General features: G+C 39.7%; 1 protein-coding gene across 11 annotated transcripts in view; it reads right to left on the bottom strand.

Moving 5' to 3' along the window:
- PTPRD (protein tyrosine phosphatase receptor type D) overlaps positions 1–14,794 on the bottom strand; it is a 1,452,104-nt gene extending 1,437,310 nt beyond the window's left edge. For all 11 annotated transcript variants that reach the window (XM_089489811.1, XM_089489739.1, XM_089489757.1 and 8 more), the window contains exon 1: positions 14,639–14,794. The gene's annotated coding sequence lies outside the window, so the exon portion shown is untranslated. The remainder of the gene's footprint in view (positions 1–14,638) is intronic.
- Between the last annotated feature and the right edge of the window lie 1,414 nt (positions 14,795–16,208).

Raw genomic sequence — 16,208 nt, 5'->3', positions numbered from 1 at the left:
TTCTGACCTTACACCAGGGGCAGCAGCACCGAGCAATATAATGCTGACACATGTAGACATCCACCTAATGTCACTGCAGAGTGCCCAGGTAATGGGGAGACTCTGGAGTGACTCCGGGGCTATTTTAGGAAGGTGACTGTGACCAAAGTAGTCCTCCTGCCAATGCTCCAAGGATATGCTTTTACCTCAGAAAAATCCCTTGACTCTTTGGTCTCCACACTTGCCCCTTTTATATCCTTATTACACCTTATTTTATATGAATTAGGATTGGTATCCCCAGCGTCCTTCTCTTATATGTATTTTGTCTTTGGTAACATTTTATCTGTGTTGTTATTCTTATACATTCAGCCAGTACTCCTTTTTGAAACAAGTGAACTTTAACTTTAATTACAAGCATGTATTACTATTGCATCTTTTTCCAGGTTGTTACACAGATCATACGGTTACAGTAGTCACAGTACTTTAATAGTAACAAGTTATTTCCTTTTCACGGATTAAGAACTCCTTCAAACCTAAACTGTTTCTTACTTCTCTTAACATTTTCCTCTTAGGCTATTGATCTTATTCCCCTTCAACAGAACTATGAATCCTGCTAAGGTACACTGTCCTGAATTCCAACAGCTACCTCTCAGAAAAGAACAGATCTGAAATGCTCTGAACTGATTCTTAAACAAAACACACTCTCCCTTCTCTCACTAAACCTCTCCACTTCTCACAGTACCAACACATTCTGATTCTCTCTGACTGACTCCTCTCTTTCAGAGCCCATGGCAGCCACTCCCCTTACAGCCAGCCTGAACCAGGATTTGCTGTTGGGAATTCTCCTTTTTTGGGGGACTCATCACAGTGACCGTTTGGAGTTTTGCCCCTGGTGTAGACATACCCTAGAAACGTGTCCTGCCCAGCGCAGCTACGTCCTCAATAGCATGGCCTCAATGCTGGTGATCCCTGCTTGCTCAAGGACAGCAACATTCGTCACATAGTCAGTCCAGTGTATATTTAGAATTGATGAAAGCGTTCAAGGAGTCGTAGGTGTTGGCGATAGGTGACCCACGTTTCAGACCCATAGAGGAGAATAGACAGTACAATGGCTCTATACACACTGATTTTTGTGCTTCGCCTCAAGTGTTTGTTACTCCAGACTCTTTTGTGACCATCGCCTCCCCAAAATAGTATTCTACAGTGAACTCGCCATGGGTCAGCGTAAGAGGGGCGCCCCAAAGAAGAGATACAAGGACTCCCTGAAACAACATCTCAGGCCAACAATGGTCCTCCCTGGCCTCGCATCGGGAGGCATGGAGACGCACTATCCATGACGCTGCAGCCTTCTTCGAAAGCTCACGCCGAATGAGCCTCAAAGAGAAACGACAACGCAGAAAGTACCGCAACCTGGAAACATCACCCAAGGAGACTTTCTGTTGTGCTTTCTGCAACGGGACCTGTTTATCCCGAATTGGCCTTTTTAGTCACCAACGTGCTTGTACAAAGCGCAGGATGCGTCCTTCCTGAATCTTCGTTCGCAAAGCAAAGCCAGAGAGAGAGAGAGAGAGAGAGAGATACCCTGAATTACAGCCATTTCCCCCCGATCTTACATCATCCACCATACAGGCATCTACAAATGTTTAGCATTCCGCCTCAGAAGCAACAGAAACAACCTGTGGAAAAATCCTCTATATACCTAGGTCTGAACTAGGGACAACTGAAGGAATCCAGGATAGGATTTAAAATTTTGTCCATTGGATTCAAATAGCTGTAAGGTTATAGTACCACAATGCCCCTCCATTTCAGGAGGAAAAATAGTCTGTAGCGCTGGTTATCAGATGACATAAGAGAATACACAGTGCCATTTTAACAGTAGTCTACATTGTGAAATAAAAAAGGAACTGCTAACTGGCCAGATTAATTCAGCTCATAGCATACATATTATTATATACATGGAAACATTCAATGCTTAACAATAAATAAAATATTTTTTTATATTTCCCGCCTCTCCCCATGGATCGAGGCGGGAGTACATCAGTTAAAATCACTATTACAATAAGCACAAATTGATCTAAAATTACAACAATCAATTAATAAGACAAAATTTAATAAAATTGATACAAATCCATTCCTATATATGAGTAATGGAGGTAGAGTATTACCTAGGTTCAGTTATGGTGGATCAAATGGATAGACCCGCTTACTACACCTCATTATATATCAAACAGATTCATATATAACAGGATCACATGTTTATTATAACTATATATTAAGTAGTTATACATCTGGTAAAATTTGAAATATTTTACATGTATTAAACATTAGCATTGTTGTGTACCCTCAAGACATTTCTGACTAATGATAAACCTAAGGCAAACCTTGCAGGAATTTTTTTTTTTTTTGAAGAATCAATTCAGATGATGTTTCCCTTGACATCCTCTGAGGCTGAGAAAGTATGTCTTTCTCATACCATCCAGTGGGTTTCCATGGCTGAGCAGAGATTTGAGCCCTTGTTTTCCAGTTTCCTGCTCCAACACTCAAACCACTACACCACACTGGCTCTCATATATTCTACTAAATGCAAAATTGAAGTATAATATATGTTTAAATCAATAGGATGACCTCAGAATAGGAGCACTGATGCTAAAAATCTTTAAAACCTCTGCTTATAATGGCCAGTCCATCAATAATACAGAAACAAGACACATCTCATCCTATTTCCCAAAGTTTTAATTGTACCAATTGCATTTTATAATTCATTTTCTGTTTTGCTTAAAAAAGGGGGTGGGCACTGAATGAGCTTTCGATCCCAACATACAGAAGTGACAACTTGTATTTATGGTCCAGTACAAGATATTCCTCCGTTTATCTGTTGGATCAAAATAGTGATAGTAGAGTGGATATATCTCCCCACATCCCTTGTATATGTCCTATTGTTTCTATAATCATAGCTACTCCAGTTCTAATTTTCCACTGACAAACAGCTTCTTAGGCTTTCAGAGGCCCTTCTCTCTGACTCTCACCAACCTCACATGCACATCTGGGAAGGCCATGAGGGCCTTTTCAGGCTGCAAAACTAATGCAGTTTGACACTACTGTAACTGTCATGACTCCACGCTGCTGAATCCTGGGTTTTCTAGTTTGTTGTGGCACCATAGCTAACAGACAAAGAAAGCTAAATATCTCACAAAACTACACATCCCAAAATTCCATAGCACTGAGCCATGGTGGATAAAACAGTGTCAAACTCCATCAATTCTGCAGTTTAGGTGCAGCTCATAGGCTTCCCTCAGGCTCTAGAGGTCTCTTCCCAGCGAAGTTAGGACAGCACTCTCCCTGCTTTCTCTTCACAGATAAGTGAAGACTTTTTTGTTTAGACAGGTATTTGATGAGTGACATTATAAGGCCCATCTCACCTAAACACTGCACTGGATCTTACTAATTGTTGCCCATGTGTGTGCGTGTGCGTGTGCATGTGTCTGTGTCTGTGTCTGTGTGCATATGCACACATGTGTCCATGAACACATGCACATGCTTGATAACATATATGTTTTTATTTGCACTTCTGTTTGTGGCATGCTGCACAGTCATAATTTTGACTGTTTAATTTCATTTTTAAAAATGGAATTTTTAATTTGTTGTAACAGTTGCTTTGAGTTCAAACCTGGGGGAAAGGTGGGATAGAAGAAATTATCATCATCATCATCATCATCACTAACAATAACAACCACAACATCCTCATCCTCCTTTCCTCCCCCTGCCCATCAGGGGTTGACTTAATTTAAAAAATCCCATTTGGCTTTGCAATTACATCACTTAACGTCTTTAACAACAATTGTGGAAGCACTACTGAGATTGTTTATAAATAAACTGCACATGGTGCCATCTTAGACAATTCTGCTGCTTGCTGTTATATGAAGTTCATCCTCTTTTCCTGAGCAGTATTATAATTTGAGTAACATGATGAAAGGATGTTTGCATTTGATCATGGATTGGCAGAAAGCCCAGTTACTGGACACAAACCAAGGATATGAAATATGCTGCAAATAGCAGATATGTGGTATGAAGCTATGGAAAACAGAATAAGTAATGATTTTGAATAAGCCAAAGTTCCTTTGTTCTTGAAGTCAGCTCTGGTCAAAGGCCTTAGTCAGTTCCTTTACCCAGTATCCAGTCACATTATCCTCCTTTTCTAAAGATGCATTTAACTATCTAAAATACTGAATTGCAGCAACAACCTTACATTAAATTTACTGCTCAGATTCATCAAAACCATACAATTGACTTGAATAAGATATTGTATTTCGTTTATCATATTTCTTTTAAGGGCAACTGAATCTCTGTGTTTTCATACTAAATTCTAGTCTTTAAAAAATCCTTTGAGAAAATCATATATGATTATCGCACTACTCTCCTATCGTGCTGTTATTCCACTTTAACTGCTCTGGCTGCCTCCTGTCGCATTCTGAGATTTGCAATTTAGGGAGGGGCTCTTGGGTCTCACTGATTCTGAACCACAAACCTCAGAATGCAACAGGAGGCAGCCAGAGAAGTAGAAGTGAAACAGCAGCACGATAAGAGTGTAATGTGGTAATGCATTTTTGCATCTTTGTAGCACTGTAACATCTGTTCCTACATAAACTGACAGTGGACGATTAAATTTGTTTTCAGAGGAAAGAGAACCCTCTGTGTAGTCTTAACATTTACATTGTTAGTTGTCCAAACCCCAAAAATTCTGGATTACAATTTTGTTTTTCTGGAACTGTTGGTATAACCTAGATTAGAAAAACAAATGCTCTCCCATTTCCTTTCCTGGTCATCTTAAGGAAGGCTTTTCTTTTTTAATAACCAAGGGTTTGAATCTTCTATATTAGTGTCCCATATTATTGCATATCTGTGTGTGTTGTGCATTTGAATTCCTTCCCATTGTAGTCAAAGGTAATAAGGATAGAGAAGCTGATAGGATAGTATTTTGAGAAATCCACAACCTTTACTTAAGAGAAGCAATATTTCCTTTTGTAGGAAATACATGGGAGTAGACTCAACTGTGGTCCCATTTTTCAGTAAACCACTTGTTTATTTGAAATAAGAGGCATTATGTCAGTTTCCTCTCCATGTCAGACTTCTTTACCTGCAACCATACATATACTCCACTATCACCACACAAGGAGGTGGTAACTCACTTCATCCAAATTGCCATGTATGCTATTATACTTTGGCACCTGAGCATACTATCAGAAATAAACCACCTCAGGAGTACTAAAACAACTGTGCTTTAATCTTTTCATCTTTTTCATGCCATTTCTATTTTTTATTTGAATACTTATTTTATTACTTATTGAATACTTATTTATATATTGTTAGCAATCTTCATTACATTTCTGACACCAAAAAAAAAAAAAAAAAAAAAAAGGATATAAATGCAAAACATAAATCCCTGTCCAGGTGCAAGGCTACACAGAGATGATAAGAAAGACTTGTAAAAGTAAGAATTGTAAAAGTGCCCTCTAATATCAAGCATCCCATCCAGCAGTTAATCAACATTCACTGGCTAACCTTCTCTGAGATTTGAATCAATGAGAAGGGCAACCAATCCACAGGGAATCTTTCTTTAACAATGTTTGGTTATATTAGACAATCTAGAAAGATCATGCCCACAGTTTGGGAACATCAAGCTTTGTTCTATACCCTCTTGCTTAAATAATCACCACTTTGCTCAAATAAATAGTTACAGCAGCCTTTTAGGAACAAATTTTGCAACTGTTAAAATGGAATTATTTTAAATGAGTGAAGCGCTCTCTCTCTGTGTATGTGACTTCAAGTCACCTGGCAATTTATACTGACCTCATGAATTTCATAGGCCTGTTACAGACTGCCAAAATAAAGCTGCTTGGGGTCTCTTTGGAGGTATGCTATTTAAATGATGCATGGGTCCTAAGAGTCCGGAGGTCACGCCAAAGACACACTCCATTCCTAAGCACTGGAGTGCAGCTTTGGTGCAGCTTCTGGATTCTTAGGGTGCATGCATCATTTAAACAGCATAGCTTCAAAGCAGCTGTTTAAAAAAGCAGTTCACTCGAAGCAGCTTTATTTTGGCAATCTGTAACAGGCCAAAGTGTTTTCTTAGGCAAGGAGTGGTCAGAGGTGGTTTTGCCAATTCCTTCCTCTAAAATGTAGCCTACAGCACCTGGTATTCATTGGTCATCTCCCAACCAAGTACTAATGGGGGCTGACCCTGCTTAGCTTCGAAGATCAGACAGGATCTGGTGCCATGGGTATTGAGATAATGGGTGAAATTGTACCTGACATTTAAATATATGTAAACAAAATTTCCAACAATAAAATAAATTATCATAGAAATCTGTGTCACAATGAAGTAGAAAGATTACCAAACATATCCCGAAATAAACATTACAGGGGGATATCTGTGATAATTAATAAGCTTAGTAATCCTAATAATGTATTTATGACTATATGCAAACATTTTGCCTTTAGCTGTCCACCCAACAACATACATTATTTATCAATGACACAACAGTGTTTGCTACCATGCACACCATTTAGTCTGTACTTAAAAGGCACTTTGAAGAATTACTTCTCATGGGAAAAAGAATTGGAAGCTTTGCGCCACCAGAAAAGATGACAAAGGTGTCTTCTTATATTAGCTAGTTCGTACATCAGGTAGAATGAGTTTGCACTATGCCACAGTCCACTGTGTCAATCAGTAAAATAGAGAAAGAGTCCTATTTGGTTGAAGACAGGAAAAATTCTCCCAAGAAAACTGAGAACTGTGGCATGGGAACAGCAGAACTACAACTTAATACACAGACAATAGGTAGATGTTCTTCAGAGTACAGAACCGTATGTGAATAGGCCTTTCTCATAAGTCTACAGATACATTTAATAGATTCCTCTTCAGCTACAATCTCTCTTGGTAAAACTGGCAGAAAAAGACATTTTTTATAACTAACAATCATGCCATATAACTTAATAGGGGAGAAACAGAAAACCAATACACCTCCACAATATATGGTGGCACTTACTCGATAGTAGAACTCCACCTATTAGCAGGAGTTTCTACACTCAGTATATTAAACTAAAAATATAAGATCTATTAAGAAAAACACTGGCATCTACTGGGAGTAAGGACATGCTGTTCGCTAGACTGTATACAGCTTTGAACAAATATGGCACCCATACACCATTATAGCAGCATTATGCCTCTAAAGGTCCCTTCTTTCACTAACAGAATAGGAGTCAACATAGTGTGTCCTATGCTAATATAGTTACATGAGAAACCACAAATAATCTTCATTTTCCCTTTGCTTCCCCTAACCTGCTGGAACTAGAACAGGTGACTTCATTATGATTTGGGGGTGAGGATTTTCTCTGCCTCTCTGAGAGTTAATGTACATACAGTATACTCTGCTTAAGAAGTATAGTTTGTGTATTTTGTTGTTAGGCATTTGGACATCTTTTACCAAGAATTATTAAATACAAAATGTGCACATTAACATTCCATTTAGTGTCATGTAGTGCCATGTAACCTGTCTCCTATGTGTGCCCTCAGTCCCACCACAAATTTTCAGAGTCTCCATACCATCCATCTTAAAAAAAGAAGAAGAAGAACATCAGAGGGAAAAATAATGACCCCAAAATGCCACCTGGAACAGTATTTGTACTTCAACACTCACACCATAGTCTCACTCTCCTCCAAAATGTGCTTTAAATTGTGAGAGGTCAACCAAATACTGGCCAGAAAAACCTGGAATTATAAACCAGCTATGAGTTCCAGTCACACTGTTGGCAGATTCTTTGGATGAAAATGTGGTAGTTCAGCATGCCACAAACAGAAGTGCAGATAAAAACATATATAGATAAAATTGGCCTTACTCCAGCTGCCCTTTCTCATCCCTGCTCTAGTCTTTACCTGGTAGTTACCCACTGCCATGCCTAGAGCCTCCATAGGAATTTCACCCCAAATAAGATTCACGGATAGTTTCTTATGCTCTTTGAAATGTAACACTACTAAAATTTCATAACAGGCATTTATACACATTGAAACATTGCTACCTACTTGTCATTTAAAAAACAGTTTGTACAGAGAAGCCACATGATACCTACCGACTACATGCACAATGGGGGGGAAAATCATCAAGTGAGAATTTTTATTTTAAGGGATCCTATTCTAGGATAATATATGCACAGAACTAAGAAAGCAATACAAATAGTCTCTTCTTAAACAGATACTTAGCACAAATTTATTTATTTTCTACAACAATGTGATAATTATTTGATCCTGGACTGTTTTAAAAGGGTGAAAGTGTATGGGATGTGATAGGAAGAGGGCATGAATTATCAAAGATAATCCTATTGTTTATTTTCTTATGTATTTTGAAGCGGCTTTTTTATAATTTGTTATGTATATATAATAATATTTTTTTTAAAATAAATGGGTGAAAGTTATTATTTTGTCTTTCAGTGAAATGATATATGCTCAGATACATGTGGTCATTAATGTCCTGAAGCAGACTTGATCAACTGCTTCTCAGTTGTCGTTTTAAAGACCTAAATGGAGTGGGGCCCGGGGGGAACCACACCCCCCCCCCACTGTTTATATTTCCTTGAGATTTACACTTTTGGTTGTTTTTTTTCTCAGTATGTTATTATACCAGAACATAGTTAAAAAGACACACAAAACTATGCATACATATCTTTATATATTTATACATATTATACATATACATATACAAATCATACATATGTATTGAGAAATAAGTACCACTGTGGGCAGAGGGGATTTATCCCAAGTATATAAGGACGCCCAAAACATGCAAACACTGCAAACACTTAAACTCAATGGATCAATTTGAAGAGGTCTTACTTTTGAATAGTCAGGCCAGTAGACAGACAGCCTACCTGAAATATTGAATTCCAATAGATACAGTTAGTATCACTCCTCTTTTTATTCATTTATCCAAGGAAAGGGAAAGAATAGTAGAATGTGCCCAAATTTATATTTTCTATGTTGTATCACCCAACGGACGGAACAGAATTTTTCCAAACTTCAAGTTACAAGAAATAGAAAGGTGCAGTATTCCACTGAGCTATGTCTCAATGTATTACTTGGGGATGGCTATATCTCCTGAATTGCATTATGGTTTTTTAAATCACCTATTTGTAGGCCTAAAAAGCATGTTCAGTGGTCTAGCTGGTGACATCATTTAGTACAGAACTCAAATATATAGAGTAATATTTTTTTTAAAAAAAACCTTGTTGACATTTCTGTCAACAGCTTGTCATTAGAACCATTAGAATGAAATAAATAAATTAGAGCAAGAATGGGAATCATGCATTCCTCCAGATGTTGTGGGACTGCAAATCCCAGCACTCCCCACCATTGGTTTTCCTGGCTAAGGCTGCCATGCCTTACAGTCCAGCAGCATCTAAAAGGCTATATGATGATCACCTCCATATTTCAGCTACTCTCTATTTTTTATCTATGGCATTTATAACTACTGAGCAATATTGCCCTTATATATCAAACCCCTACTCAGACTATACAAAATCCTAGTGAAAGGTTGTTTCTCACCCAGCTAATATCCCCAACAATGCTTTGCACCAGAAAAAAAGATATGCAGGCATACTTCTTCTATTAACAGTAACTGTAGGCTCACCTAACCCCCATTTTCCTCCTCATCCTCATTTTACCTAGAGTTTTAACAGTATTAGCATTGAGAGGAAGATGAACCTATGTTTGAGAAACATGGACTTTTAGTGTCCGGTTGCCACAGTATTTCTTCAGTAAACGGTGTAATAAAAAAGGTATACCTGTAAAAGAACTGGATTCTACTCTGGGTTGAGTCTACTGTAGCTGTGTGTGCCTCCCTGCAAGAGAAAAAGTTAAACAGCAGCTGCCTCTTGCAACCCTTACTGAGTACGCATGAATAGCAAAACAGAGAGAAAAGGGGGAAGCAGAGACACTTGCCTCCCCAGCTACCCCAGCATGTTAAAATACGCACACCCACACACAGGTATCTGTAAATTTGGCTCTCAGTATTGAAATCATAAGAAAAGTGGGAGGGCCAATGACATTTTTAAAAAGATGCCTTTTGGAAGAATTCTCAAGTGGACTCTAGAAAGATCGAAATGTTTACTTTTTACCTAAGCAAGGCTTTCTTGACCTGGCTGCCTCATTTCACATGTGAAAAGTGTTACTGTGGGGTAAAAGGTTTGATGAACATTGTTGAACTGCTCTTCCTTTCTGTATTGTAGGAACCTGTTTGTATTGTTTCCATGTTATTTCTGTCTCTACTGCTAATTTTTTTGTTACAGAAGTAATACCTGGGAACACATCAACTTTAACAGAGCTTTACCTGTACTAAGTCAACACTGTTATTAATTCTACACTATTCTTGATATACAGAGGTTATCTCCACTGGGTATTTCCCCACCTGATTGAAAAATGGACTGTAATGTGATAAACAAATTATATGACTAGAAATACTTCTATAATAATAATAATAACAACAACAGTCAAGTTTTAGTCAGGCAGACCCAAACAGATTAAGTGGTGTTGCTAATGTTTTACATGTCTGTTTTATGTACAAGACAACAGTTTGTAAACAGGAATATAACACTGCAGTTTTATACAAGTATAAATCTACCCAGAAGTAACTCCTACTAAATTCTATGGGACTTCTAAGCAAACATATGTAGGATTGCACTTTTAGCCTGGGCAATAAGATTAAAATGATTAGCACTGAACTTTACTAATGCAGTGTGTATGCATCCACTATGTAATAACTTAATAAGTATGCTATTAATTTTTCAGGGTATTTATTATAGAATATTTAAGGACAGGAAATCTAACTCATATGTCAGGGCTACAAGGTTATGCACATTTGCTTGGAATCAAATCTCTCTGAACTGAAGCGTCATAGTAAATACATTCAGGTGCAGACATCTGGTTCTTATTATTAGCCACAATCCTTGATATACACTTACTTAACATGTATGATCAAGATATTAGTTGTCAGCAAGCCTTTCCTTTTTGCCTCTATTTTTTTCTCAACTGTGTAAATTTTCCTGTAGGTGTTATTGCTGTTATTGTGTGCCTTGAATTCATTTCAGACTTATGGTGACCCTAAGGTGAACCCACCACAGACTTTTCTTGGCAAGACTTGTTCAGAGGGGGTTTGACACTGCCCTCTTCTGAGACTGAGAGAGTGTGGCTTACCCACGGTCCCCCCAGTCAGTTTTCATGGCAAAGTGGGAACTTGAACCCTGGTCTCCACTCCAAATCCAACACTCAAACCAATATACCAGGCTCTCTTTGTGTAAATTACTCCTTGTGAATAACTGATAACTGATTTCTGCTGAAAAAGTTAAACCCCAGCAAGGCATGTTACAAACCTAGAAACCTTTCGAGTCCTGCCAATGCAAATGCTTTGTTTTTGTTCTCTCAAGTTTTCTTACAACTGCAAAGGTATTTGTTAACTTCAGTGAAGGTTTTGTCAGGTAAACTATTCCAAAAACAAAAACAAAACAAATCAGGCCAAAGGCTGGTAAAAGAAACTTAAAAAAACAACACAAAGTTCCTTCATTTATTATTAAATAAGCAAGCAAAGACATGTAAAATGATTTAGAAAGCCTTCAGTCTTGCATTTCTCTACAACTTTTTGAAGGTCATTCTTTTCCCCTCAAGCACATTTCCAACTTTCTTACGCTAACAATGTTACATGGGGGAATTGGGAGGGGAGATCAATGTAAGTGAACTCACCCAGGCCTTATATTATTAAGCAGTTCGAGAAACTTCCTAAAACTTAAACTCATGCTTTCCTTGACTAGTTAGTAGTGCAGTTTGGACATTTCATTTTGTTTGTACCTCTAGAGCAAGAATGCAAGTAGCTAATATTTACATCTAACCTTGCTGGGCATTCTGTGGTTAATACTGTGCATGATATGCCTTTTCCACAACTGAACATCTGTTTGCTTATTCGGAGCACTAGAGGTTATCCACATGAGCTGGTGGATCCCATCCTTTTCAATGACTTGAGAAAAAAAATTACTGAGTTTGGGAATACCTTTTATGTATAACAATGCTTGAGTGCTACACAACAGTAAACACAGAATACATTTTTCCCTGCTAACTGCAACTGTAAGCAAGAACTGGTAGACAGTACTTTATTAGTCAGAAGTCCTATAGTAAGCACACGTTGGAGAAATTAATCATTCATTCCCTGCAGACTGCTTATGTATTTCATCAGGCCATTATCTGATCTGAATATCAAGAACAATTGCATAATGAAATGCATTACTGCTGACACCAGCAACTTTATCCTATTTGCTTAAAAAAAAGAAAGAAAAAAAGCAAGTATCTCTGAAACACAATAGGGAAAAGCTGCCCCCCAACATCCCCCAAATCCTCTATTTCTTATACCTTAAACCATGGCAGTTTCTCATCCACCTGTGTTTTATATTACACTGAATGATCAAAACATATTGCATGATAACAAACACAATTAATCCAAGCATACATTTCAGGCAAATTCTATCGACTCATTTCCACAGTGACAACACTGTTTTCAAAGGCAGGGATACGGCAATTTCCACCAGGTGTCTATTCCTTCAAAAAGCACACAAGAAATCTCCAGCAAGGATTTCAGAATAGTCTTAATGCATCCTTACTCTCAAAGAACAATGCTAAATGCTAAATAATACTGCCAAATATCAAATGATATTGTCTGCAAAACTGAGAAGCAACTCACCTGGTCATGCAGGTTCCATTTGCTATCTACCTGGGAACCACTGACAACCTGACAGCCATATGCAGTTCTCAACACAGACTAGAAAGATACTTGGCTGTTGGAATATTCACTCTGCTACATTTCAAACATCATTAAACAACCTTTGCTCTGCCTCAAATGCCCGCTATTTAGAGACCATTCCGACTCAGCCACTATAATGTCAACGTCGCTTCATACTCCCTAGAACTTGCAGCCTGTATCCTCCCACTCTTCCCATCATTTTTTTAATGGCAACTGTAAGCAATTGTGACTTTACTGTATGTGTCAAGCAGTGCTTCATGATATTAATACCTTAAGCCAGTTTTGTTTCATTGCCGTACCACAATGTATGCAAATCTGATTGAAAGAGCCAGCAGAAAGCTAATTTTGCAAGAAATAAACTTCCATATCTCAGCGCCATTGTGAGACATACTTTCAGAGAAAACTTTCACAATAAACGAAAGCACATAGTCACATTTACACTTGGCACCTTAAGGAAACAATGCATCTTCAAATATAGGTCCTGTAACTTATTGGATTCTGACTCCTAAAGTGCTTGGAAGGATCAGAGCAACGAAAGCATTACTCAAACTAAATAATTACAGTATTGCTAGTATTTCATCCTATGGCAAATCAGTTCAGCTCCCAGAGGGATGGGCACGATGGTTTAATTTGTGACCTTGTATGTCTTGTGTTTCACAGTGTATTCCAATTCTTGGTCTTAAAAATACAAAACAATATTATTAAAACTAAGACTGATATAGCCACAAGGAATGACACAGAGATGTTACAGGTTCGGCTTAAAAATATTTAGTGCAAATTGATTCGGTTATTTTTACTGATCTGGCAGTTTCGTTAGCTTTTCAAAAACATTGACTTATCATTGTTGCCACGTTTTGCTGGACTTTGCCCATTGCTCATTAATCTGACCTCTTTAGGAACCAGTTAATCCTTCCTTTCTTCTGTGCTGATCAAAATAAAGAATCAGTGACAGTCTGCATGCCTGTCCCAAGAGGAAGAACGCTCTCAAAACTTTTGGATCCAACGACCCTTTTGGAGACTCCAGGGTGGCCATATATACCCTTTGCTTCAACTCATCTTGCTGTCAACTAATCTAGTGCACAGTGCTCCTAGCCTTTCCCAAACACAGTTCTCCCACACAGTGCAGGAGCATGGGCTCTTTCTCTTTCACACTCGCATCCTCAGCCAGGGCTCCTGTTTTGTCCTAGGTAGACCCTTGCACAGAAAACACGGAAACCTAACCCTGGGGGGGGGGGGGACTCAAACACAAGCAACCCATGCCAAGCAGGGACATTTCTCAATCACATCCCTTCTTCCCTGCCTTAGTTCAAAAGAGTGAACTGACACCTAGTGTTTACCTTTTCCACTCAAAAAATCCTCTAGGGACAGGGACCGATGTGCTTCCATCCCGAAAACGGTTAAAGTGTCGGCATCCCAGAAGAGCAAGCAGATTTGCTAATGGTTATCACACACAAGAGCGCAACTGTCTTCTGAGGAGCAGCTTTCTGTAGGGAGAGGTGAAAGCAGGCTCCTAACACCCCCAACTCTGAAGGTAAAATCACCAGCAACAACAACAACATTCTCCACAACTCAGTGCCAACATCCAATGTTTCAAAAGGTGCAAAGGAGAAAAGTCAACCTGGGGTGGCTTTCTCTCCCCATCCCTTCCCATTCAAGACACCCTTCAAGTTAAGCCCAACAGTCAGTGGCACTGAGACGCTGGATCTTTCTTTGGCAGAGGATGGATCAAGAACCAGGGGAGCAGCAAAGCTGACTGATAAAAGGACCAGCAAAGCTGAGCCACACAGACAAGAAGCGAAAGGAGGACACCCATGATATTGACTTACTCCTGCAGCCAGCTCGGACCTCTCCGGGAATCTTTGAAGGAGTCTGCTTTTTCCGCTCCTGCCGGTCACCATTCAAAAGAAGAGGAGGAGGAGGAGGATGCTGAACAAGAAGAACAAGAAGAAGAGGAGGAAGAAGGAGTGCACCTAGTCCACAAAAAGCCACTGCAAAAAAACAAGAGAGGCAAAGCACATGGGTCACACAGGCATCCAAGGTGGTCTCTCTCTTTTCCTTTTTTGGAAAGGGGGGGGATGATGATGATGATGATGATGGGAGAGAGAGGGAAGGAGGGGAAGAAAGAGGGGTGTTTCTTACAATTGGGAGATGGGTGGGTGCACCTCCTTCAAACTGGGAAGAGGGTGGGTGCCCTCTCTTTCTCCCCCCCCCACCCTATTTTTTTCTTCTTTTAAAGGCAGGGTGTTCTTTAAAAGAAAAAAATGGGGTGGGGAGGAAAAGAGAGGGCACCCCCCTCTTCCCAGTTTGAAGGAGGTGCACCCACCCACCTCCCTATTCTATGAGTGAGGGAAAGGCGAAGTAGGAGAATGATGATAATGATCCTCATGATGGTGATGATAATAATAATAATACTAAACCCACACACAGCGCGCGGGAGAGAGAAGCATCCACCCATGTATACACTCCAACTGCGGGTGAGGTGCAATGGAAAGAGAAGCAAGGAAGGAGAAGGAGGAAGAGGGTTGTCGCCTCCTGTGCCTTGCCCCAATAGCCTGCCCCTCTGGCTGTCTCCTCTCCGGGCTTCTTCTTCTCTGGTCCCTTCCCTTCTTCTTCTTCGCCTTCTCCTACTGAAGGAAACAGGCAGCAGCAGCAGCAGCAGCAGCAGCAGAGGCAGAGCGCTCCTCACCTGCAGTTCCTGAAGGCGCCACTGGGGGGCTGCTGCTGGCGAAAAGGGGGCCTGGAGGCGGAGGGGCCAAGAAATACAGCCCTGGGGGAGATAGGAACAGGGCCGCCGGGTCTGGGTCCTACATGTCCTACGTTTCTGCCTCCTGCCCCGAGGAGGAGCCCCTCCCTATTGGGCATCACTACTGAGAAGCATCAATGTTGTGTTTATATATATATATATATATATATATATATATATATATATATATGGAGGGCTTTGTTTTGTTTTGGTCACGTCCTCTTTTTTTCTAGAGGGCTAAGCAGCATGGTTTCATATTTGTGTGCTCTGAGCTTTCCCTTTGGTCAGCTCCTCCGTTGTTGCTTTAAAAAGTCCTCCATTCTGAGCAGGACTAAGAAGCATGAGTTTATCCAGCTTGGAGGGTTTTGAGTTTGCCTTCAGTCAGGTCCTCCAATGTTTTCTCCAGCGTCCTCCATTCTGAGTAGGACCAAGCAGCATGTAACAAAGGAGTGTTTTGAGCTTGTTCTTTGGTTCATGTCCTCCGTTTTCATTCCACAGCCTCTATTCCGAGCAGGACTAAGAAGCATGAATTTATCTTTATAAGGATAAAGGGGCTTATCTTTGTCCTCCCTTTCTCATTCAACGTCCTCCATTCCGAGCGGGACCAAGAAGCAGGCATGTGGTTTAGAGCTTTTCTTTGGCCTTGTCCTCTG

The sequence above is a fragment of the Sceloporus occidentalis genome, unplaced genomic scaffold (genome assembly GCF_023333645.1).
Source record: "Sceloporus occidentalis isolate IW3139 unplaced genomic scaffold, rSceOcc1.0.p SCAF_1, whole genome shotgun sequence".
NCBI lineage: Eukaryota > Metazoa > Chordata > Lepidosauria > Squamata > Phrynosomatidae > Sceloporus > Sceloporus occidentalis.
The sequence above is the reverse complement of the archived record's forward strand: the minus strand, read 5'-3'. Positions and strand labels throughout refer to the sequence as shown.